At 47.0% G+C, this 22579-nt stretch overlaps 1 protein-coding gene across 1 annotated transcript in view; it reads left to right on the forward strand.

The window, feature by feature from the left end:
- The first annotated feature begins 21625 nt into the window (after window positions 1-21625).
- LOC144688311 (phospholipid-transporting ATPase ABCA1-like) overlaps window positions 21626-22579 on the forward strand; it is a 71465-nt gene continuing 70511 nt past the window's right edge. Inside the window, exon 1 of the mRNA XM_078554741.1 lies at window positions 21626-21744. The gene's annotated coding sequence lies outside the window, so the exon portion shown is untranslated. The remainder of the gene's footprint in view (window positions 21745-22579) is intronic.

Raw genomic sequence — 22579 nt, forward strand, 5'->3', positions numbered from 1 at the left:
ATAGGCAATATGCCAGAATTGGAGGAATGCAAATTCTCAGAGAGTTGCAAGGCTGATGGAGGTTATAGAGATTGGCGGGTGGGGGTGTGGTGTTGGTGCTATGGAAGTGTTTGGAAACAAAGATGAGAATTTTAAAATTGAGACACTGCTGGACTAGAAGCCAATGTGGGTCAGTAAGCAAGCAGGTGTTTGGTGCAATCCCTACATATTGCTTGGCACTTTCTATACAATGAGCATATCTGCCAACCTTTTCTTGCTGGCAGCTTCTAAGATAGCTACCATGTCTCTGGCTGTATATAACACAGTGACTTGCCTCCTCTGTGCGTGCACAGAAGGGTCAAGACAGGTTAATATGCTTTGCACAGTGACGTCAGCCAGAACCAGAAAAGTTGTTTTCGATGCTGCTGTATAAACAGAAAAAATGGGAGGGGAAAAAAAGAATTGATCATCTGTGCTCTAAGTGTAATTGGTTGGAAATTATGAGTTTACATTTTGGTAGAACACAAGGAACCAGATCAGAGAATGATGTTTAAAGCTACACAAGGATATCTCCATGTTGTAACAGTCTGGAGCTGGGAATCCCACTGCATTATCCCAACAACCATTTAGTGGCTTTCCGCAAAGCTTTCAAACGAGGATTTTTAAAGAAAATGTTCTTTAGTGGGATGTGGCATTGCTGGCTGGGCCAGCATTTGTTTCCCATCCCTAATTGTCCTTGAGAAGGTGGTGGTGAGCTGCCTTCTTGAACCGCTGCTGTCCATGTGATGTAGGTACACCCACAATGCTGTTAGGAAGAGAGTTCAGGATTTTGATCCAGAGACAGAGAAGGAATGGCGATATAGTTACGAGTCAGGATGGCTTGGAGGAGAACTTGCAGGTGATGGTGTTCTGATGCGTCAGCATCATCAATGCTTTGTGCTAGATGGTGTCAGGCTTTTTGAATGTTATTGGAGCTGCACTCACTCAGGCAAGTGGAGAGTATTCCATCACACTCCTGACTTGTGCCTTGTAGATGGTGGACAGGCTTTGGCAAGTCAGGAGGTGAGTTATTCATTGAAGAATTCCCAGCCTCCGACCTGCTCTTGTAGCCAGTTATTGATATTGCACTTTTAGATATCGAACAAGAGCAATCAATTGTAATATTTCTCACTAAATAAGAATAAACCATAGACTGTTCCTCACAAGCTATCGGGCCATTTTATTCTTATGCACGTCTGCTTCATCCACTGACTATTAAGCTGACAAATTGACCTTGAAATTCCAGGGGAACACTACCAGATTCCTGCTGTCACTCCAACAAGTGGAAACCTGAGGGAAATGGTGGAAACGCCTATTTATGACATCCTATTAGTCTTCCATCAGGGCTACAATGGGCAACAAGTACAATGCTGCACAACTTCAGGGCCAACTTCAGCAGTCTCAAGATTAGAAGACTTTAGATTGGACTGACAGCATGCAATAGAGTAAATGATGTAATCGCTCTTTTCAGCATCTGAACATGCACATAATAAACCGTAGACCACTGATCCTCGCAGGTTACAGCTCGGCTGGAACTGATATTAACAAGTTCAAATATGCATCATGGGCAATGTTTCCAACTCTTTTTTGCCCAGGAGAGTCTGGAAGCCAGTCAGCTTGTCTAATAATCCTCTGTGCAATATCTATTTTGTGCCTCAGAAGATTGTTTTACAACAACCAAAGATCATCAAATATACAAGATAAGCAGCATAAATGGAAACCAGAAGCATATAGCTCTGTGAGAAACGAAGACAGATCCCAAGTATATATTTGCATATTGCAGTTGAGGTTTTTAGTTTTTGGCTTAAACTGAAAACCACCAATAAAACGCCATCAGACGGAAATGATTAATGTAGCATTTGTGAATCAAACACCAGAGAACATAGAAACTGCTTATGGTGACTACTAGAACAACCATTTCAAGTCAGTTTGCATCTACACGGAGTGATTTTCAGCTTTCTGTACATTTTAGTGGTCATTGTATAAACTGGATGAGAATGATGTACGAGTCACATTTTAACCATTTATAGCTAACCTATAGCCTTTCAATCAGCAATGAGCCTTGTATGCATGCTAAGCCAGCAGATTGGGCAATCACTTTCAAACCATGATATAAAGGATCAAGATTGGGGGAGGGTCACACAGTTTCCTATCGTCTTATCATAGAAAACACAAAACATAAATAAATTCTGGTTTAAAAGTTTTGTCATTATAAAGAAATAAAGATTGGAATTCTATGGCATCTTTCATGGCTTCAGGTGCCCCAAAGTGCTTTACAACCAATTAAGCACTTTTGAAATGAAATCACTGCTGTAATGTAAGAAATACAACAACTAATTAGCGCACAGCAAGCTCCCACAAACAGCAATGTGATGATGGCCAGATAATCGGTTTTCGCAATGTCAGTTGAAGGGTAAATATTCGCCAGGTCTCCAGGGAGAACAGCCCTGCTCTTCTTTGAAATAGTGCCTACCAAACTTTCACATCCACCTTAGAAGGCTGATAGAGCCTTAGTTTAATGTCTCAGCTGCAGGACAGCACCTCCAACAGTGCAGCAAACCCCTCAATAGAGCACTGAAGCGTCAACAGGGCACTGAACTGTCAGCCTTCATTCTGTGCTCATTGTTGGGAGGGCAGTGTACAATTAACAATGGGGCAGCACCGCAAATTCAAAAGTGCTCCCAAAGGCCATTTTTAATGTATAACCTCTATCCAAAATGATCATGTGTTTTGGAGAGAGACAATATTGTACAGAGATTCACTTGAGCCATGAACCAGTGTGATTTTAGCTTGAATGCTAACCTGCTGCCAGTTGTCTCTCCACACCTTAACAGGCAGATTTATATCAAATTAAATGTATTTCTCCCCTCATATTACTTGATGATTCTGTGGATAAAAATACTGGCTGCCATTGAGATAAATCATACAGATCTGGAAGGTCCAGGATCAATCCCCAGCACTGCATTAGTTGATATCAATCATAATGATGCACTGCAGGAACTCACCAAGGCTCCTTAGACAGCACCTTCCAAACCCAAGACCACTACCATCTAGAAAGACAAGGGCAGTAGACACATGGGAACACCACCACCTGGAAGTTCCCCTCCAAGCCACTCACCATCCTGACTTGGAAATATATTGCTGTTCCTTCGCTGTCGCTGGGCCAAAATCCTGGAACTCCCTCCCTAACAGCACTGTGGGTGTACCTACACCACATGGACTGCAGCAGTTCAAGAAGGCAGCTCACCACCACCTTCTCAAGGGCAATTAGGGATGGGCAACAAATGCTGGCCTAGCCAGCGACACCCAAATCCTGTAAATGAATTTTTTTTAAAAATTAGCCTAAGTAACATTGGCTATGGGGTGGTAATAAAACATGAGCCAGGCATCCCACTCAGGGTTGCCAAACCTCTAGCTTTGTTCTGGAGTCTCGGTCAATTGAAAATTAATCACCAGCACATTGCTAACAGCAGCCCAGAAAAAAAGAAATTTTGCATTTGTATAGCACAACCTTTGGATGTCCCAAAGCACTTTACAGTCACTGAAATAATTTTGAAATGTAGTCACTTTTGTAATGTAGTAAACACAGCAACAAATTTGCACACAGCAAGCTCCCACAAACATCAGTGTGATAATGACCAGATAATTGGTTGTTAGTGAGGTTGATTGAAGGATAAATATTGGCCAGGACACCTGAGAAAGCAGGTAGGGCCCCAGTTTAATGCCTCAAGTGAAAGACAAAACCTCCCCATTGCAGCAGTCTCTCAGCCTTGACTTTTGTGCTAGGAGAAAAGTGATGTCGCCATTGGTGCATTTTCTCATTTACTTTGAATCCTTTGCTGTGGATCGAGATTGAGGGAGGGTCGCACACTTTGATTTCCTGACCATCAATTGTAGAATTGAAAAGTAGAGAAATTATGTAAGACTACACTTGGAGTACTGTGTGCAATCCTGGGTACCATACTATAAAAAGAATATGGAGGCACTGGAGGGAGCGAAAAAAAGATTTACAAGGAAGATATCAGAACTGCATGTTTTTACCTTTGTGGAAAGGATGAACACACCGGGTCTCTTCTCTCTTGAAAAGAGGAGGCTGAGAGTGAACTAACAGAGGTTTTTAAATTACGAGAGGTTTCAATAGAGCAGACACACAGAGTGTTTCCACCTGTGGGGCCATTAATGTAAAATAGTCACCAAGAAATCAAATAGGGAATTCAGGAGAAACGTTTATACCCAGAGATTGGGGGTGAAGATGCAGAAAATTTGGATTTATTTTAAAGTGCCAGCCAGGACCAGCAGCTAGGGTGCCAAAGCATACACAGACAATCACACCCTTACACGAAAGCTAAAAACTTGAACAAAGGGCTCAGCTATAAATTTGCAATTAGGAAATGGGAGACACACACGGGTGGGGATACGAGATGACTCGATCAAGAAATGGGGAAAGACATTTCACACCATCTGACGGCCTCGAACCACATCCAGTCAGCCTCCATAAACCTTTTGTATAGAACAAACATACATTCTTTGCCGTCTCCAAAAAGACAATACCCAGTCTCTGCACTGCAACTACTGCACAAGAACACAATTATCAGCCCATTGTGGGGTCATTGTGCTGTGGTCTTTGTCTAGCTAATACCATTAAGCTGTAACTGATAGTAAAAAATATATAAACTGTGCTCTTTGGAACCTCGGTGGAGAAGCGTCTGCACTGCCCAGCGTTTGCTCCCCAGATGCGTAATAAAGGAACCACTTGAATATTGCATCTGTGTTGAAATTTTGTGCCAGAGTGTTCCTCGGAATTTTCAAATGGCGTAGTCGGCAGGATACAAAGAACACAGGACACTGACGGGGAACCGGGACGAGTCACAGTGTGAGTACATTTTTATTAATACTAAATCTGACTCCATCGCGACCCAGGAAGTGACAGGTGCCCCACGTATCCAAAACCTAGGCTCCAGGCAATTGTTCAAGGGGTGGTAAGGGTGGGGTAGAAACGCTTGTTATAATTACATCCGGTATTAGTCGCAAGTAACGAGTTCGGTCAGAAAGGACCCAGGTAAGAACCGTACCGCTGACGACAAATATACCCCGACCGTCTTACCCAGAGACGGCCAGTAGTGACAAACCCAAGTGGGGACCAGAGGGATCCCTGACGCTGTATTTAGCTGACAAAAATAAGAAATTGATAGGCAAAATGATAAAGAACAATTGGAATCCATTTGACTCACCCGAGGATCAGAGAAAACGGTGGGATAATCAGAAAAAAGACAAAGATGATAGAGCATGGATCCTAATGTCAAGACAACACGTAGGGTTAAAGAAAAAAGTAAATAGAGTGTTGGCCAACAAACCCCATAATGAAGAGCTAGTACAGGCAAAAATCTCATGTCAGTTTTGCCAGCTTTAACACAGCCACCAGTAGCTCCACAATATGCAGATAATGTAGTTGGAATGGGCTGGTGGGACAGACAGCAGGATATGAGGAACAACGGGAAGCGGGTTGGGAATCACCAGCCTCATATCCCGTGGCCCCAATTAAGATAGAGTATGTGCCCCCGTGCCCGGATAACCAGGCAGACCAGCTCAAGCGACCGAACCGGCACAAAATGGGCAGCTGGCACGGACAGAGGGGGTTCCCGGTGCAACTAAGAACCACGTATGTGTCCCTGTCACCTAGCGACACTCTGAAGCTATTGGAAAAATTACCCCAACTAAAACCTAGACACGGAAATGAGATGTTTTGGCAAAAATTGCGGGAAATACGGCAATGCCACGGTCTCCATAACAGGGACGTTCACGGGTTAGTCCAGATGAAACTACCTGAGGCGTATTGGGGACGGCTGCAGCAAGGGTATCAGGATGGAACCTGGTGTAATGATATCACTGCAGACCAGGCACAGCAGCGAGCTGATTTCCGAGCCTTTAGAGCAGAAATAGCACAAGTCTTAGGGCAAGCCCCAGTCAATTGGGATATAATGACTGGAGTAAAACAAGAAAAGGGTGAGGGTGCCGATGAATATGGCTATCAGGAGTTTGAGGCATATTGTAATTACGGGGGTGTAGGTGTCGCGCCAAACCGAGACGATGTACAGTTTATGCAATTGTACAAGGATGGCTTTAGCCCGGCCCACCAGGCAATCCTAGACACTAGGCTAGTAGACAAGAACACATATGATGAGCTAGAAAGATGGGCCACCGAGGTAGATAACCACATAGGGAAAACGAAGATAAAGGTGTCGGCAGTGGGGGGTGGGGGGGGGGGGGGTTACAGACCCCACTGAGACGATGGCCACGGCGACAGCCTTCCCTAAACCTGAGGTGTGCTTTAATTGTAAAAACCCAGGGCATAAGCAAAATGAGTGTAAAACCCCAAGGCGAGACCACTGCCGTAATTGCCATAGGCTAGGACACACAAAGAGGCTGTTGGGCAAAAGGCAGAGGGGCCGAGGGGAGGGGACCCCGACAAAACAAGGCAACACAAAATCCCAACAGCGCCTCAGCAAATCTGACGGACATGTCAAACTCCCAACTGATCAGTATCATTGAGAACCTGACCAAGACAAAACCCCAGTAGGTAGCATCGGCCCCCAAGAAAGGAACCGATCCTTGCACATACATAACAGCATTGTTAGGGGGCCGGCAATATGATATGTTTGTAGACACGGGGGCATCGGTCTCCATAACCGATTTAGATTTGCCATTGACCTATTCAGGGAGCAGGGAGACAATGTGTAACAGCATACAAAAGCCAAACCCAGGAGTTAGAAATAAAAGGGTTGTTAATCCCAGCCCAATTCTGGGTCTGTAAGAACCCCGAAGGTACAATACTGGGGGTAGATATATTAAACAAATTAGATGTACTAGTAGACCCTAGGAATAAGCAGATAATTTGGACAGATAACCGGGGGAAGATACAGAAAACGAAGGGGAGACAGGCTCTAGCCAAAAATGTAACCATCCTGGGAAGTGCCTCAGCCATAACAAAAGATTGGTCTGGGGACGGGACATACGGATTCCTGGGCCAGGCACTATCTGAGGTATGGGCAAGTACCAAACAGGACTGTGGGCTAATTGATACCCCACCAGTGGTGGTCCCAGGGCCGCTCCTCCAGACCCACAAACAATACCCCATAAAACCAAAGGCCATGAAGGCTGTGGAGGGATTTGTGCAAGAACTCGCAGATCAGGGAATCCTGAGGCCAACTATCTCGACCACTAACTCCCCAGTATGGCCAGTCAAGAAGCCCGACGGGTCATATTGATTGACGATAGGCTATACAGTGCTGAATAAGATAACACCACTGGAACACCCAACAGTGTCACATCCTGCGACCATCTTTAACGGATTGAAACCCGAACATAAAACATTTACAGTTTTAGATAAAGCCAATGGATTTTGGTCGAAATCACTGGACCAGGAATCCCAAGATAAATTCGCTTTCTCAGTAGGAGGGAGGCAATATGCCTGGGCAAGGGTCCCACAGGGATTCCACAACAGCCCAAACATATTCCATCAGGTCATGAGTGAGAAGCTGAGTCAGTGCGACATAGAGCCATACAACAGTACACAACAGTACAATCTTACAATATGTAAATGATATCCTAATAGTGTCAGAATCAGAAAGGGGCCACATTGGAGCCCTCTTGGTAGTCTTAAGGACACTGAAAAATGCTGGATTCAAGATAAACCCCAAAAAGGTGCAAGTAGGGCAAACGCTGGTTAGGTAATTAGGACAGGAGATCAGTCAGGGAAACAAGATCCTACCACAGGACAGGAAAATGGCTATCACGGACATGCTTCGCCCCACCACAGTAAGGGGGGTTCGAAAGGTCAAGGGGCTGTTCAGTTACTGCCGCAACTTCCTACCCCAGTTTGCAGCAACGGCCGGGCCGATACAGGGTTTAGAAAAGGGAGGAAAGCCCAGGACAGAAAAGATCGAATCGGGACCAGAGCAAGAGACAGCGTATACAGAGTTGAAGGTTGGTCTCATGTCAGCACCGGCCCTCAAGCTACCTGACATGTCCTGACCGTTCCACGTTTAAAGCAGTATAGATGGGGATTTTTACAACGCAGTAGTGACACAACAACGAGGAGGAAGTATGAGACCCATAGCATATTATTCCACACAGCAGTCCCCTGTAGTGAAGGGACTGGCCAGGTGCATGGCAGCGCTAGACTGTGCTGCGTGGGAAGTCCGGGTGTGTGAAGCTGTCACCATGTAATACTGCACGCCCAGCATACTTTAGTGGAGTTGTTAAACATTGGGAAACTGAAAGCAGTGTCAGACTCCAGATCAACGGCATGGGAAGCTGTGTTACTACCAAAAGATAAGGTAGTAACAGATCATAAGGCAAGAGGGTGAATGTGTACACTGACAGCGGGGTAGTCCATGACTACATGACAGCATGGAATAGGAGGGGATTCATCACCTCAGGAGGCACGAGAATGTAGCAAGAGAGTTAGTGGAAGCAGTTCGGGTGCCCGCAGAGGCGGCAGTTATTAAAATACAGGTGCATAGGAAGGTGGAAAACCAGCAACAAAGGGGTAATATGTTGGCAGACGCAACGGCCAAAGAGGCAGCCAAGAAAGAGGAACCGCGCATAGTCCAGGTGGCTGCATATAACCCAGAGGAGATGAATGTACAGAAATTACAGGCAGATATAGATCCCGACGAGAAGGAAAAATAGAGAAGGGCAGGGGCCACCACAGGAAAAGACAGAACTTGGAGGAAAGGGTTGTTAGCAATGGCCCCGAATTGTATACAATACACCCTGTTGAAACTGTATCACAAACCAGACCACAGCGGACGGGGCAGTATGCTCAGTAGACTGCTTCAGAACTGGTGGTGGACTGGCATTGGTAGGGATGTAGCCAAGTATTGTCAGAGATGCATCATTTGAGGCCAGCATAACCCTGGCAAACCAATCAAAGTAAGGCTATCACACCAGCCGTGCCCCAAGGGCCCATGGGAAAACCTACAGATAGATTTTACGGGACCCCTTCCCGACAGCAGGGGAAGTAAATACTGCCTGGTCATAACCGACCAGTTCACTAGATGGGTGGAGGCTTTCCCCACCAGGGACTGCAGCGCCACCACGGTCGCAAAGACCCTCGCTTTTGAAGTAGTACCAAGGTGGGGAATCCCTTTACAGATAGATTCGGATCAAGGAACACATTTTATGGGCAGCATTATGGCTAAGATCAAGTGTTGCAGGGGCGACACCATGGTCCTGCCAAGGCAAGGTCGGGATGGAAGGGCGATAACCAATCGCAATCCAAATCCATACCGTGGATTACCTATCACCGTCCGAGTCACGGTGAACCACAGCGAAGGAGGATCACCTATGGATCGGGGCTTCTTCACCAGGAGGATCCTGTTGAAGGCGTGCGGCTTCCAAGCTCCGGAGATCTTCACCCTGCATGACTCCCGCAAAGGTGGTTACTTTGACGTGACGTTCAAGCGGGTGGCAGACTGCGTCTGGCTCCTGAGGGTGTTCGAGGAGAAGAGAGACCTGCCGGAGATGAAGATCCTGACGGCGGAGCCGCACTTTTCTCTGCCGTTGCAACGGGAACGTGTGGTGATGGTGCATGTGTACAACCCCTTCGTCCCTGTCGCCGACGTGGTCACCTTCCTCACCAGGTACTTCGATAAGGTGGGGAGCGGCACCGAGATTCGAGACGACTTGGGGATCTGGACAGGCAAACGCCTGTTTAAGGTCACGCTAAAGACCGATGGTAAGGGAGCCATTTTCCACCCTCCCTCCAGTTTCGCTATCGGGGGAAACCGGGGCTACCTGGTCTACGCTGGGCAACCCAAGCATTGTCGCTCATGCGGCAAGGCTGGTCATGTGGCGGCCAACTGCAGCGCCTCCCTCTGCAAGATCTGCAAACAGGAAGGGCACCAGACAAAAGACTGCAAACAGGCCAAGTGCTGCAACCTGTGTGGCGAGGCAAGTCACCTCTACAGGATCTGCCCCAAACGCTGCCGTACTTACGCACAGGCAGCCAAAGCCGACCAGGGGGAAGCAGAAGAAATGTTTCGTGTCACTCCAACCACCAAGGCCCCCAGGGAGCTCAACGGGACAAAGGAGGACACAGAGAGAGACAAGGTGGAGAAAGAGATTGAGGCAGCAGAGAGCCAATCAACAGCACTACCCCCTGAACCTCCCAGTCCTCAGGACAGCGAATCAATGGAGGAGGAGGCAGCAGTGGAAAAGCAGCAGGGGGAGTGGCGGACGGTGAAGAACAAGAAAAGTAAGAGGGAGCGAAGAAGAAGCAAGGGCGTTTCCCAGAGAAGCGGCAAGAGGCGTCTCCCATCCGACACGGATGACAAGGGCAGCAGCTCTTCGGATGATGAAGTGCCAGAGCGGCACCGACAGAAGAGGCGGCAAAGCTCCAGGGCGTTGGAGGACGAGACACCCGAGCTCCAGAAAATTGGAGACAACAAGGAGACCAGCGCACCCCAACTTTGCCTGCAACCTGAGGAGGCCAGTGCACCACAGCCCCTGGAATCTGGGAGCAGTGAGGCAATCATCGCACCCCAGCTCCAGGAAGCCGGGAACAGCAACACCCCAGAGGGGGTGAGTTTTGGAGAAGCTTCTCCAGCAAAGGTCATCTCAAAACCCGCTCTCTACGTGAACCTCCAGATGCCACTGGAGCAGAACACGGCCAAGGAGATCTACCTCAGCCCATCCAAAGTGAAGGAATTTGAGCTCACTACGGGTATGAAGGAGCAGACTAAAGGTCTGGGACTCTCAGAGACAGTGGGTTTGGTAGGAGAATAAATGCTTTAAAATGGGTTTAAAGATTGTATCCATAAATGTGCGTAGCATTAAATCTACTACGCGATGTGTTGCGACCTTGGACTACCTAGCCAAGGTCAAAGCTGACCTGTTGTTTCTGCAGGAGTGTGCGATACCGCACCTCAGCTCCTACAGGCAATGGTCACGATGGTGGTCCCACGGGCCATCGATCTGGTCGGGCGGAAACGACTCTCGTTCCTCCGGCCTGGGTATTCTGCTGCGGGGAGGCAACTTCACCGTCTCCGAGGTCAAGGAGGTGGTGGGCGGGCGCCTCCTCGTAGCAGACGTAATGTACAAGAACGCTCCACTCCGGTTAATTAACGTGTATGGCCCGGCACAAGGGGCTGAGCGGCTGGAGGTTTTTCAGCAGCTCCCACTGCTGCTGGCGACCTCCAGGCCGGTCATTCTGGGCGGTGACTTCAACTGCATCATCGATGCGGCTGGACGATCCGGCAGGGCCGGAAGCAGATTGGACGCTACGTCCAGATCCCTGATGGAAACAGTTAAGGATGCCAAGCTGCACGACGTCTTCAGCAACCCTGCAGACGGAGCGCAGCGTAGATACACCTGGTCGCGGCCAGACGGGTCCATTCGTTCCAGGATAGACTTCCTGTTTGTGTCCCGTGCATTCACAGTCAGATCCACCGAGGTCAAGCCGGTGTTCTTCTCTGACCACTGCCTCCTACTGGCGGACTGCCACTTGGAGACGGACCTGAGGGTGGGCAGGGGGGCATGGAAGCTAAATGTGCAACTGCTGACCCCAGAGAACATTGAGGAGCTCAAGAGGGATTACAAAGGTTGGAGAACCGTGAAACCCCTCTTTGAGTCCCTGACACACTGGTGGGAAGTGATCAAGGGAAGCATCAAGAGGTTTTTCATCCGCAAAGGCACCCAGAAAGCTAGAAAGGAACAGAGGGAAATGTCCCGACTCCAGAAAAAGATGCAGAATCTGCTCCGGCTGCAGTCGATGGGGGTCGATGTCAAGGAGGAGCTCCAAGAGGTGAAGGGCCAGCAAGCCTCGCACTTTGCCTCGGAGGCCTCCAAGATCATCTTCCGTTCCAGGGTCCGCTCCGTGGAGCAGGATGAGACGTGCTCACGTTTCTTCTTCCAAAAGGTACACAGAGAGCGCTCTGTGATCAGCAGCCTGAAGGAAGAAGACGGCTCAGTAAAGTCATCACGGTCCGACATTCTGAGGATCAGCAAATCCTTTTATGCCGGACTGTATGACGTGAAGCCCACGGACAACACGGCCTCCCAGTCCTTCCTGTCCTCTATCACGGAGGTCTTAGACCACAGTACGCGGGAGAGCCTAGACAAACCGCTAACTCCTGATGAACTGACTAAGGCCCTCGAGTCCTTCGAGAAGAGTAAAACTCCCGGAAGCGACGGCTTGCCGGCGGAGTTGTATTCGGCTCTGTGGGACTTGATCGGCCCAGACCTGCTAGGGGTGTACGAGAGTATGCTCCTGGCCGGTAGTATGTCAGAATCCATGAGGAAAGGCATCATCACCCTCATCTACAAGCACAAGGGGGAAAGGGAGGAAATTAGAAATTGGCGACCCATTTCACTGTTGAATATGGACTATAAGATTCTGTCCAAGGTCATCGCCAATCGGGTCAAATCCGCTCTGGAATTGGTGATTCACCCTGACCAGACCTGCTCTGTGCCAGGCAGGAAGATCTCTGACAGCCTGGCGCTGCTCAGGGATACGATTGCCTATGTACAGGACAGGGGTGTGGATACCTGCCTCATCAGCTTGGATCAGGAGAAGGCCTTTGACAGAATATCGCACACCTACATGGGGGATGTGCTCTCCAAAATGGGGTTTGGGGAGGGAATTCGAAATTGGATCCAACTGCTCTACACTAACATCAGTAGCGCAGTCTCAATCAATGGGTGGGAAACAGATAGCTTTCCGATTAAATCTGGAGTCAGGCAGGGCTGTCCTCTCTCGCGTGTCCTTTTCGTGTGCTGCATAGAACCCTTTGCCGAGTCCATCAGGAAGGATCCGGGCATAAGAGGAGTGACGATCCCAGGCAGTGGAGGCACTCAGGTAAAAGCCTCCCTGTACATGGACGACGTCGCCGTCTTCTGCTCGGATCCGCTGTCGGTGCGCAGACTGATGCACATCTGCGACCAGTTCGAACTGGCCTCGGGAGCCAAGGTAAATCGTGGGAAGAGCGAGGCCATGTTCTTTGGGAACTGGGCTGACCGATCCTTTGTCCCCTTCACTGTCAGGGCTGACGGCCTGAAGGTGCTGGGGATATGGTTCGGAGGGACCGGGGCATGCGTTAGAAACTGGAAGGAGCGAGTGGCTATGGTGAAAAGGAAACTGGGCATGTGGGAGCGACGCTCCCTCTCCATTGCGGGTAAGAACCTGGTCATCAGGTGTGAGGTACTCTCGCTGTTGTTGTACGTGGCGCAGGTCTGGCCCATTCCAGACTCCTGCGCGATGGCGATCACTCGAGCCATCTTCCGCTTTATCTGGAGGTCGAAAATGGATCGTGTCCGCAGGGACGCGATGTACAAGCCTCTAGATAAAGGGGGAAAAAACGTACCCAACATCGCCCTCATACTGATGGCCACCTTTGTGTGTGGCTGCATCAAGCGGTGCGTAGACCCTCGGTACGCAAACACCAAGTGTCACTACGTGCTGAGGTTCTACCTGTCCCCGGTGTTGCGAAGGATGGGTCTGGCCACGCTGCCGCGGAACGCTCCAAGTAGTTGGACCGTGCCGTACCACCTGTCCCTGGTGGAAAAATTTATGCAGAAAAACACCTTTGACCACAAGTCCATCAGGCAGTGGTCAGCACGTAACGTCCTAGAGGCCCTGAGGGAAAAGGAGAGGGTGGACCCTGTGGGATGGTTCCCCGAGCAGACTGTCAAAGTCATTTGGCAGAATGCCTCATCGCCAGAACTTTCCAACAAACACCAAGACGTAGCTTGGCTGGTGGTGAGAAAGGCCCTCCCCGTCAGATCCTTCCTACACGCCAGGAGGCTCACCCCCTCTGCACGTTGCCCTCGAGGTGGCTGTGGTGGGGAAGAGACCGTTGTTCACCTCCTTGTGGATTGTGCCTTTGCAAAGAAAGTCTGGAGAGAGATGCAGTGGTTGCTGTCGAGGTTCATCCCGAGCAGTTCTGTGACACAGGACTCTGTGCTCTACGGGCTGTTCCCAGGGACACACACCGAGACAAACATCGACTGCAGCTGGAGGATCATCAACTCGGTGAAAGAGGCGCTTTGGTCTGCCCGAAACTTGTTGGTCTTCCAGCACAAAGAGTTGTCCCCGACCGATTGTTGCGGACTGGCACAATCCAAAGTCCAGGACTACGTGCTGAGGGACGCACTAAAGCTTGGGGCAGCTGCCGCAAAGGCGCAATGGGGAAGGGTCGCTGTCTAAGACCTTTCTACCACAGCGCACCGAGAGACTGGGAACTGTTTAGAGCCCCTCGGGCTGTACAGATCAAAATGAAAGGCTGTAAATGATTGTAATATTGTTTGTACTGATGCACCTGGTGATACATTTTGTAAAAGTTTAACCTGGATTGTACCCTTGTAATGTTGTGTTTGAAATGGTTTGGAATGTGATTGAAGATATTTTATGAATAAAGTATATTTTTACAAAAAAAAAAAAAAAATTATGAAAAGGATGTGTGAGCTGCTCGGGGTAAAACAGAAATTTCACGTACCTTACCATCCACAAAGCCCAGGAATGGTAGAACGTATCAACAGCACATTAAAAAACGCTATTGGAAAGGCAATCACAGCAACTGGTAGGGAATGGGTGGATGTGCTCCCCTGCATATTGATGTGACTGAGGGCTACCCCCAACAGGACAACTGGGTTAACCCCTTATGAGTTGATGACTGGGAGGGCTATGCGCTTGCCAGAGGGCATAGCCACCGGAAGCGAGGATATGGGACCCATCAGAGATAAAATTAAAAACTATATTAAGTAATTGGATGGACAACTAAAGGAATTACAACAGGAAGTGAAGGACCAACAGGCTATCAAGGATTTAGAAGAGAGGACAAAGGGGAGACCCCCATCACCACCGGCTGAGGTTGGAGACACGGTGTTTGTTCAAATCACCCCGAGCCAACCAGGTTTTGCCCCAAAATGGGCAGGATTGTACGAAATTATTTGGACCAGCGATTCATGTGCCTGCGTCGATATGAAGGGAAAAGGTAGGTGGAAACACTGGTCGCAACTGAAAAGGTATGATGTAAGAAAGAAAGGCTGAATTACCAGGCAGTGGGGGGAAAACAGACAAAGAGCAGCCCATACTGGAGGACTGGCCATCCGAAAGACAAAAGGGAGGGTCACCGTGGGCTGTGCACAAGGAGGGGTGAAAAGGAGAAAGCTGCCTCTTATATACAACCTAACCCCTGGCGTTCACCAGCAGTATGCTTCATTACAGAAATATCAATAACTGGGTAACCTCCCTGCCAAGATGGAAAAAGCTGGGTGTTGATAGTCATTATCAGGGCCCTGGCTATCGCAGCCACCGGCATATAGAACGTAAACTGCGAAGCAGCGGCTGGTATGGGCTTATACTACAAGAATGTCAGCGGTGGATTTTATGTGAAAGGAGGTGTGAACGTCACAATGGACAGGTCAATGCTCTTCAAGTGTGGCACTGGCCTTATGCAACTATCCGTTGGAATGAGTGATGGAGAGAGCCCAGGGCAGAGCTCGGATATGGGAATGGAACTCCAATGGAAAACTGAGGGCTCAATATGCTTCCAGATCAGCGGTGGCTCAGGCGGACCCTGGACATGTGTGAAGGGGGCACAGGTCCAGATACAATGTGTGAGAGATATTTCACAATTTACCTTCACACCCCGGAACAACAACAACTGGGGTCACTGTCCCGGAGAGGGGTGACAGATGGGAATGACATATACCTGGAATTAGATCTTGAGGCCCAAACACGCAGAGTTGACTACAATGGTGGACCCCTGGACTGACACCACCCCACTATCACAGGACGCAACGACACTACAGAGGCTATCTTGCCCAGACATGCCCCCTGGGCCACAAAATGGACTAGTACTGTATACGGACGGTGAACTATTGTATGATAACGTTAAACATGAAATTGTACCGGTAATTGTGAACCTGGCAGGTATACAACTGCCTGAGTATTGCAGTAACCAAGCGCCCCTATGAAAACTATACAAATTACTGATTAAGGCTGTGATTAATCAGGCGGCTAACGCCACGGGCGCCACTAGATTCAGGGGACATGCTGCTTTCCACCGCTAGAAGAGAGGGTTAGTTAACAATGTACTGGCAGGGGTGAACACAGGGACTTCCCTGGTAAACTCTCTCGACATTCAAGGAATCAACTCCAAGGTCACGAATCTTAAAGGGAGCATGAGACAGCTGCTCATAAGAGCAGCGAGGGGGGGTGAAACGGCAGGGGCCCTAGGGGGCAAGAGTGTGGCATTTCTATTGGAAAGTGTACACGTTATAGACACCCATGCTAAAACCACCAACCAATTAATAGAAAGGGAGGAACGACAAGAGGACACGACCTAAAAAAGCCAGCTGTGCCACGCTTCCGGCCAGTGGATGATCAGGCAATTAAGACACAATCTGGCCCAGATCCAATGGGGGAAGGTACTGAGCTGAATCAACAGTACCCACTTGCAGGGGATGGCCAAGAACCCAGGCGTCATCGACGCCTGTACATTGAAAGGAATGACCAGGGTGTATCCAGTGATTCAGAAGTGCACCACAAACCAAATGAATGTGATAGGCATGGTATTGGCAATCCCCTCAGTCACAGCAGATATGGGCCTGTACCCTCAGTACCAAGTGGAGAACATTGGGTTAATCCGAGACAATGACTCCCTCTGGTACTAACCCATAGACATGCATACCATACGCAAGAATGAGGGCAGACATGGGGTCTCACTGAGCTGGTGCAGGTGGAAAGGTAGCCTCACGATTTGCCCCCATCCAGTCGGAACGGGGGGGCTGGATGAATGCGGGTTGTATGTTAGAAATTACCCACAGAGAAAGCCATCACACCCGCTCAGGATACAAGGGAAAGGGGAATACTGTGTGACAACTACTGAGCAGTCATACATGTACGGGAGCCTACATTGCAACATCACCACCCCAAACTTCTGCTTCAAACCCCGGCTCCCAGTTACTATTGGACAAACGCAAATGATGTACGTTCAACAAAGGGGTGAGGTCTCAGTCAACGCCTCCGACACATTCCATGATACCCTGGAACAGTATAAGGAACCTAAGCAGGCCCTAATTCCCTACCTTACCGAAAACCTGACAAAGATTAAAGGTGACTTACGAAAGGTGATGAAACAGTATCACGTGTTACAGGTGGTGTTTAAAAGGCTAATCAATGATACGGAAGAGCAATTGAGAAATCCAACATGGTGGGAGCAAGCGTGGGACTGGGGGCTGAATGTGGATATACACCCCTGGATAAGAATAATCTCTCATATACTCGTTGCAGTGCAGCTAGTGTTAGCATTGGCGTGGGGAATTGCAGCATGTCACACGTGTAACAAGGAAGCTTTTAGACATAGGACAAAAATAATGTTAAAGGAGCAACAACGGCTGCTGGGATAGGACACGGTATTAATGTAGTCGGGTCCCAGCCTCCCGTCTTGTTGGCCGTGCACCTCCAGAAAGACAGGAGCCTTGGACATTAGGAAGCTTAAAAACTTGGGGAGAATTCCGGGTGATGTCATGGCCCGTAGGACTTGCTTGGATCGGTACCACCGGAGCCATGACATAGCCATCGGATGCAGATTAATTGGCTAACTTAACCTAACGGTTACGCACCCAAAAGGGGGGACTGAAGATGCAGAAAATTTGGATTTATTTTAAAGTGCCAACCAAGACCAGCAGCTAGGGTGCCAAAACATACACAGACAATCACACCCTTACATGAAAGCTAAAAACTTGTACAAAGGGCTCAGCTGTAAATTTGCAATTAGGAAATAGGAGATACACACGGGCGGGGACACGGGATGACTCGATCAAGAAATGGGGAAGGCCATTTCACATCATCTGATGGCCTCGAACCACACCCAGTCAGCCTCCATAAACCTTTTATCTGCAACAAACATACATTCTTTGCTGTCGCCAAAACGACAAAAACCAGTCTCTGCACTGCAACTACTGTACAAGAACACAATTATCAGCCCACCGGGAGGGGGGTCATTGTGCTGTGGTCTTTGTCTAGCTAATACCATTAAGTTTTAACTGATAGTAAAAAAATATATAAACTATGCTCATTGGAACTTTGGTGGAGAAGCGCCTGGACTGCCCAGCGTTTGCTCCCTGCATGCGTAATAAAGGAACCATTTGAATATTGCATCTGGACTCTGAGTGTTGAAATTTTGTACCAGAGTGTTCCTCGGACCTTTCAGTGGGAATGTGGAACTGGTTACCACAGGGGATAGTTGAAGCGAATAGTGTAGATGCATTTCAGGGAAAGCTGGATAAACGTACTAAGGGTGAGAGAATAGAGCGACATGCTGAACAAGTTAAATGACAAAGGATAGAAGGGGGCTTAAGTGTAGGAGAAGTGCTAGCATGGACTGTTTAGGACAAATGGCCTGTTTCTGTGCTGTATATTCCATGTAACTTCTGTTTTAATTATTAAAAAAATTTGAAGATGGAGAAAGCAAGTTGTTTTACTAGATGGGTGATTGGAGACAGGGAGTCATTGATGAGCATTCCAGGAATACTTCTTAGTAGAGTTGACAACCCTAATTTCACTCCAGATTGCTCTGTACTGCTGCACTTACCAGTAACATTAGTCATTGGGCTATCAGAGGGAGTGGGGGAGGAGGCAATAAGGGTAAACTAAAACAAATTCGGAGACTTGCTGCCATCCCATAGACAATTTAATAATTGGAAATTATTGCCTTCTAAGTTTTCAATCATCGCCAATCTTGCTTTGTGGGGGTGGCCAAGGATCAGCATTTGGTAGATGTTTATAAAGTTTATAAATCGAGTTCGGCCCTTCATTGATTTCATAACATTGTGAGGAAGCAATGAACATATGGATGCTGCTGCCATCACTGTGATAATAGAGCTCACACTGCTCTTCAAAGCATTTTGAAGCTGTCATTAGTAGACTTCTCTCTCTTATAATACACCTGATTGGAAGCACTGGTGCTGTGTTTTCTTTCACTCTTTTATTCTCCTAGGAAGTTTTAGAACTGCCAGATCTCAAAACAAGAGTTAGGAGATTAGCAAAAATAAATTATGTTTATTTAAATATGGTAGCATAAATATTTCAGTAATTAATCCATTTCTGTGATGTTATTATTTGCTTCAATGTCAGTGTGTGAACTGGAAACAAACAAAACCAGCTGGTTCAGTGATACGATCATGTCAGCAGTCCAAGAGCTGACTAAGTTAATTTTAATACTGTCTGTGGGACATTGCAGGTACAAATTGGTCAACCTGTTTGCCTACTAAAGAGGGACTGCATTTCAATAGTTATTCAGCAGCTTAAAGCACCTTGGAATAGCCCGAGGACATGAAAAGTCCAAAATAAATGTCAGTTCTTTTTTCCTTTATCATGTAGTGATGGTCATTAAAGGAAAATAACTTTTTATTCAAAAGACTGAGAAATAAATATTGAAAAAAATGGTGTTCATAAAAATATTAAGTGACCTTTTTAAAAACACTACCAATTACTTACCTCAAATGGAGACCACTCAGGTCAAATCTCCTCCAGTCTACTAAGCTGCTGTGTGATGGAGCAATGTGGTCAAACTAGCCTCGGCTTGGGAAGTGGGAACCAAAGGTAGATTTAGATTTTTAAGGTTTTACACAGAATTACATAGAATGTACAGCACAGAAACAGGCCATTCGGCCCAAGCTTTCCATGCTACCATTTATGTTCCACTCATGCCTAAGATTTAAGAGACTTTTGGAAGAAGGAAGAGAGGCAAATAAAGGAAGAGTTTGGATTTGTATAGCACTTTTTAAAATCCCAAAACACTTCTCATTTAACAAATTACTTTTGAAGTGCAGTTACTTTTGTTAAGCAGGCAAATGGGGCATCCAATTCTGCACAGCAAGATTCCACAAACAACAATTAAGATGTGAAGACCAGTTTTTGCTTGTATTGGCCAGGATGTTGGGAGATTCTCCTCTGTACTTCTTATTCCCCAAAAAATGTTTTATTCATAAAATGTATAAAAGTATATTACACGACATTTCAAAGTTGACTTTACATAAATCATACATGCAATCAATGTCAGTTTCTTTCAATATAATATGTGACACTCTGAGGTGTTTCACTACACTTACAAATACAGCATATATTTACAATATTCATTCCTTGTCAAGCATACAGCCCAAAGGGTTTAAATAGTGCACCCATCTTTAGCACCCATTTGAACAACTGGATGGGGCTTTGGGTTCACACCTCACTAGTAGGAAAAGCATCTTTGACAATATAACACAACCATAGTATTGCAATGAAACATCTTAAAAGAAAGACAAATTTATATAGCAATTTTCACAAATTCAGAATGTCCTTGGTTTAACTTCTCATTTGAAAGATTGCACCTCCAACAGTACAGTACCCCCTCAGGACTGCACTGTGGTGTCAGCCTAGATTTTGTCCTCAAGTCCCTGGAGTGGGGCTCTGACTTTAAAGTAATAATGCTGTCACTAAGCCAAGCTGACCGGTGTAGGGTTTTGAAAGAGAATTAGAAAAAGCAGGAATACTAAGATCAAAATATTTTAAAGAAGTAAACTTATTATAATAGTTTTTGTCTGTCTGCATTTTCAGATTGGTCTGTGAATTAATTGGTGGGTGGAGCCTGACACATGCATAGTGGTTACTGGGCTCCATGTCCCACTGTTTGCCAGTCTGGATAACTGGGTTCCTGGCTCTCATTGCTCTCCAGCCTCTGTTACAGGGCTCAGGCTGCACCCCACTGACAGCTCCTGATGACGATGGGGAGGAAGGGACAGCATGGGGGCAGAATGGCATGGGAGGGAGGAGGCTGCATAGTTGGTGGGGGAGGGGTGCAGCACTCAGAGGATGCCATGTGTGAGAGGGGGTAAGGTATATAGGAAGGAGGGGAAAAGTGGGGTGGCATGGGGGAACAGCATGAGAGGGAGGGGAATGTCAAAGTCTTATTAATTACATTGTTAAGGTTTAATGGCAATTACATTATTAAACAGGTGATGGGAATTTATTTGTCCACCTATAAATGGGGATACCTGGGACACATTGATGAGGAGGTAGTATTGCCTGTGATCTAAGTCAATAAACTCTATCCAGCAAAGAAAACGATGTGTCTTAGTTTTAACTTTACCAACTGGTGTGGATCCAATTAGTAGGGGAGCAGAGAGGAGAGGAAGGTAGATGGAAAGGGGGGGGGTAGAGGGAAAGTGTGGGATGGATGGGTTGACATGGATGTGGGAAATGGGCGACATGGGAGGGATGGAGATGCATTGGAAGATAAGCTGAGCGAGAGGATGGGATGGCGATTTAAAGAAGTACTGTTGCCATAAGGATACTAATTTCAGCGAACGTTCTGCAGGTATTTGCTAGTCTTGAAATTAATTTTCTCTTTCGCCAGCCTCAGAGTTTAAGATTGAACCCCGATCTGAACAAACTATCCCCCAACGCGGCCTTCACGTTATCCAATCAGAGGGAGGTTCGAGTGTTGCAGTGTTGAACAGATGCCGGTTATTGACGGGTTCGCCAGCCAATGGAAGCGTAACATGAGCGGGCAGGGCGCTGGGCTGGAGCCAATAAGAGTGCGGCGGGTGGGCGGGACTCGGGGAAGCTCGGGTTAGTGAGAAAGACAGCGACTGAAGAGAGGAAGCGAAGATCAGTTAAATACCTCAAGAGCAGGGCAGCATGGAGTCAGGGACAGCTGCATGCTGAAAAAAAAACAGGTACAAATGGCGTGTTTGACAATAGCCTAGAAAGGTTTAAGTGAAGCTGCTTATAAATAATTTACAGGAGATGCAGGAAGGGCTGGGGAGAGATGCTGTCAGCCTTCAGCCTGCCTCAGATATTGTTGCATTAGATTTTATTACAGCCGCATGCACTTGGAGGAGATTTGTCCTTGTGTTTCAGATTCTTTATACACTAGAATTAACATCCACCTATACCTTATTTGTGCTTCATGTCAAAGTGTCAATTTTTGATGCAATTCCTAAGTGCTATGGGGAAATATTGCTTAAACAGTGTTGCATTTACTTGTTATTAAGTCTGTATTTTTAACAAGATACATCTTATGAATGTGTTTGTAATTTTAAATGTTACATTTATTTGTAAACATTCTAGATTTTTAAGTTGCATCTAAATGTATGTTTTGTATTGCCTTTACTTAATATTTTAAATATTTATATTATATTTATATAATGCACAAAGTGTTCCCCAAGTGTAAATTCATTTGGATGTAACATCTTTCAAAACTTTCTTGCTGTACATATTAATCTATGTAACATTGTGTTGTAATTCTTAGGGATTTTTAAAAAAAAATACTTTTTTTCCTATGTACATTTTCTGGTTCTGTTGTTTTAGTCACTATCTGCCGCAATCAAGTTTTAAGTGTGATGTGTCAGTGTCCGTTCTTTAAATCAGTGGTAAGGGTTGGGAGCACAGCATCCATGTTGCTGTTGGTAAGTAAATGGGCATGTAAAGAGCAGAAGGTCCCAGCTTTGATCCTTGGTTGTTGTGAAGTTAGCTGATGATACCTGGGAGAGCAGTTGGGCACTATGATTG

This window comes from Cetorhinus maximus, chromosome 13, assembly GCF_964194155.1.
Source record: "Cetorhinus maximus chromosome 13, sCetMax3.hap1.1, whole genome shotgun sequence".
NCBI classification, from domain to species: Eukaryota; Metazoa; Chordata; class Chondrichthyes; order Lamniformes; family Cetorhinidae; genus Cetorhinus; species Cetorhinus maximus.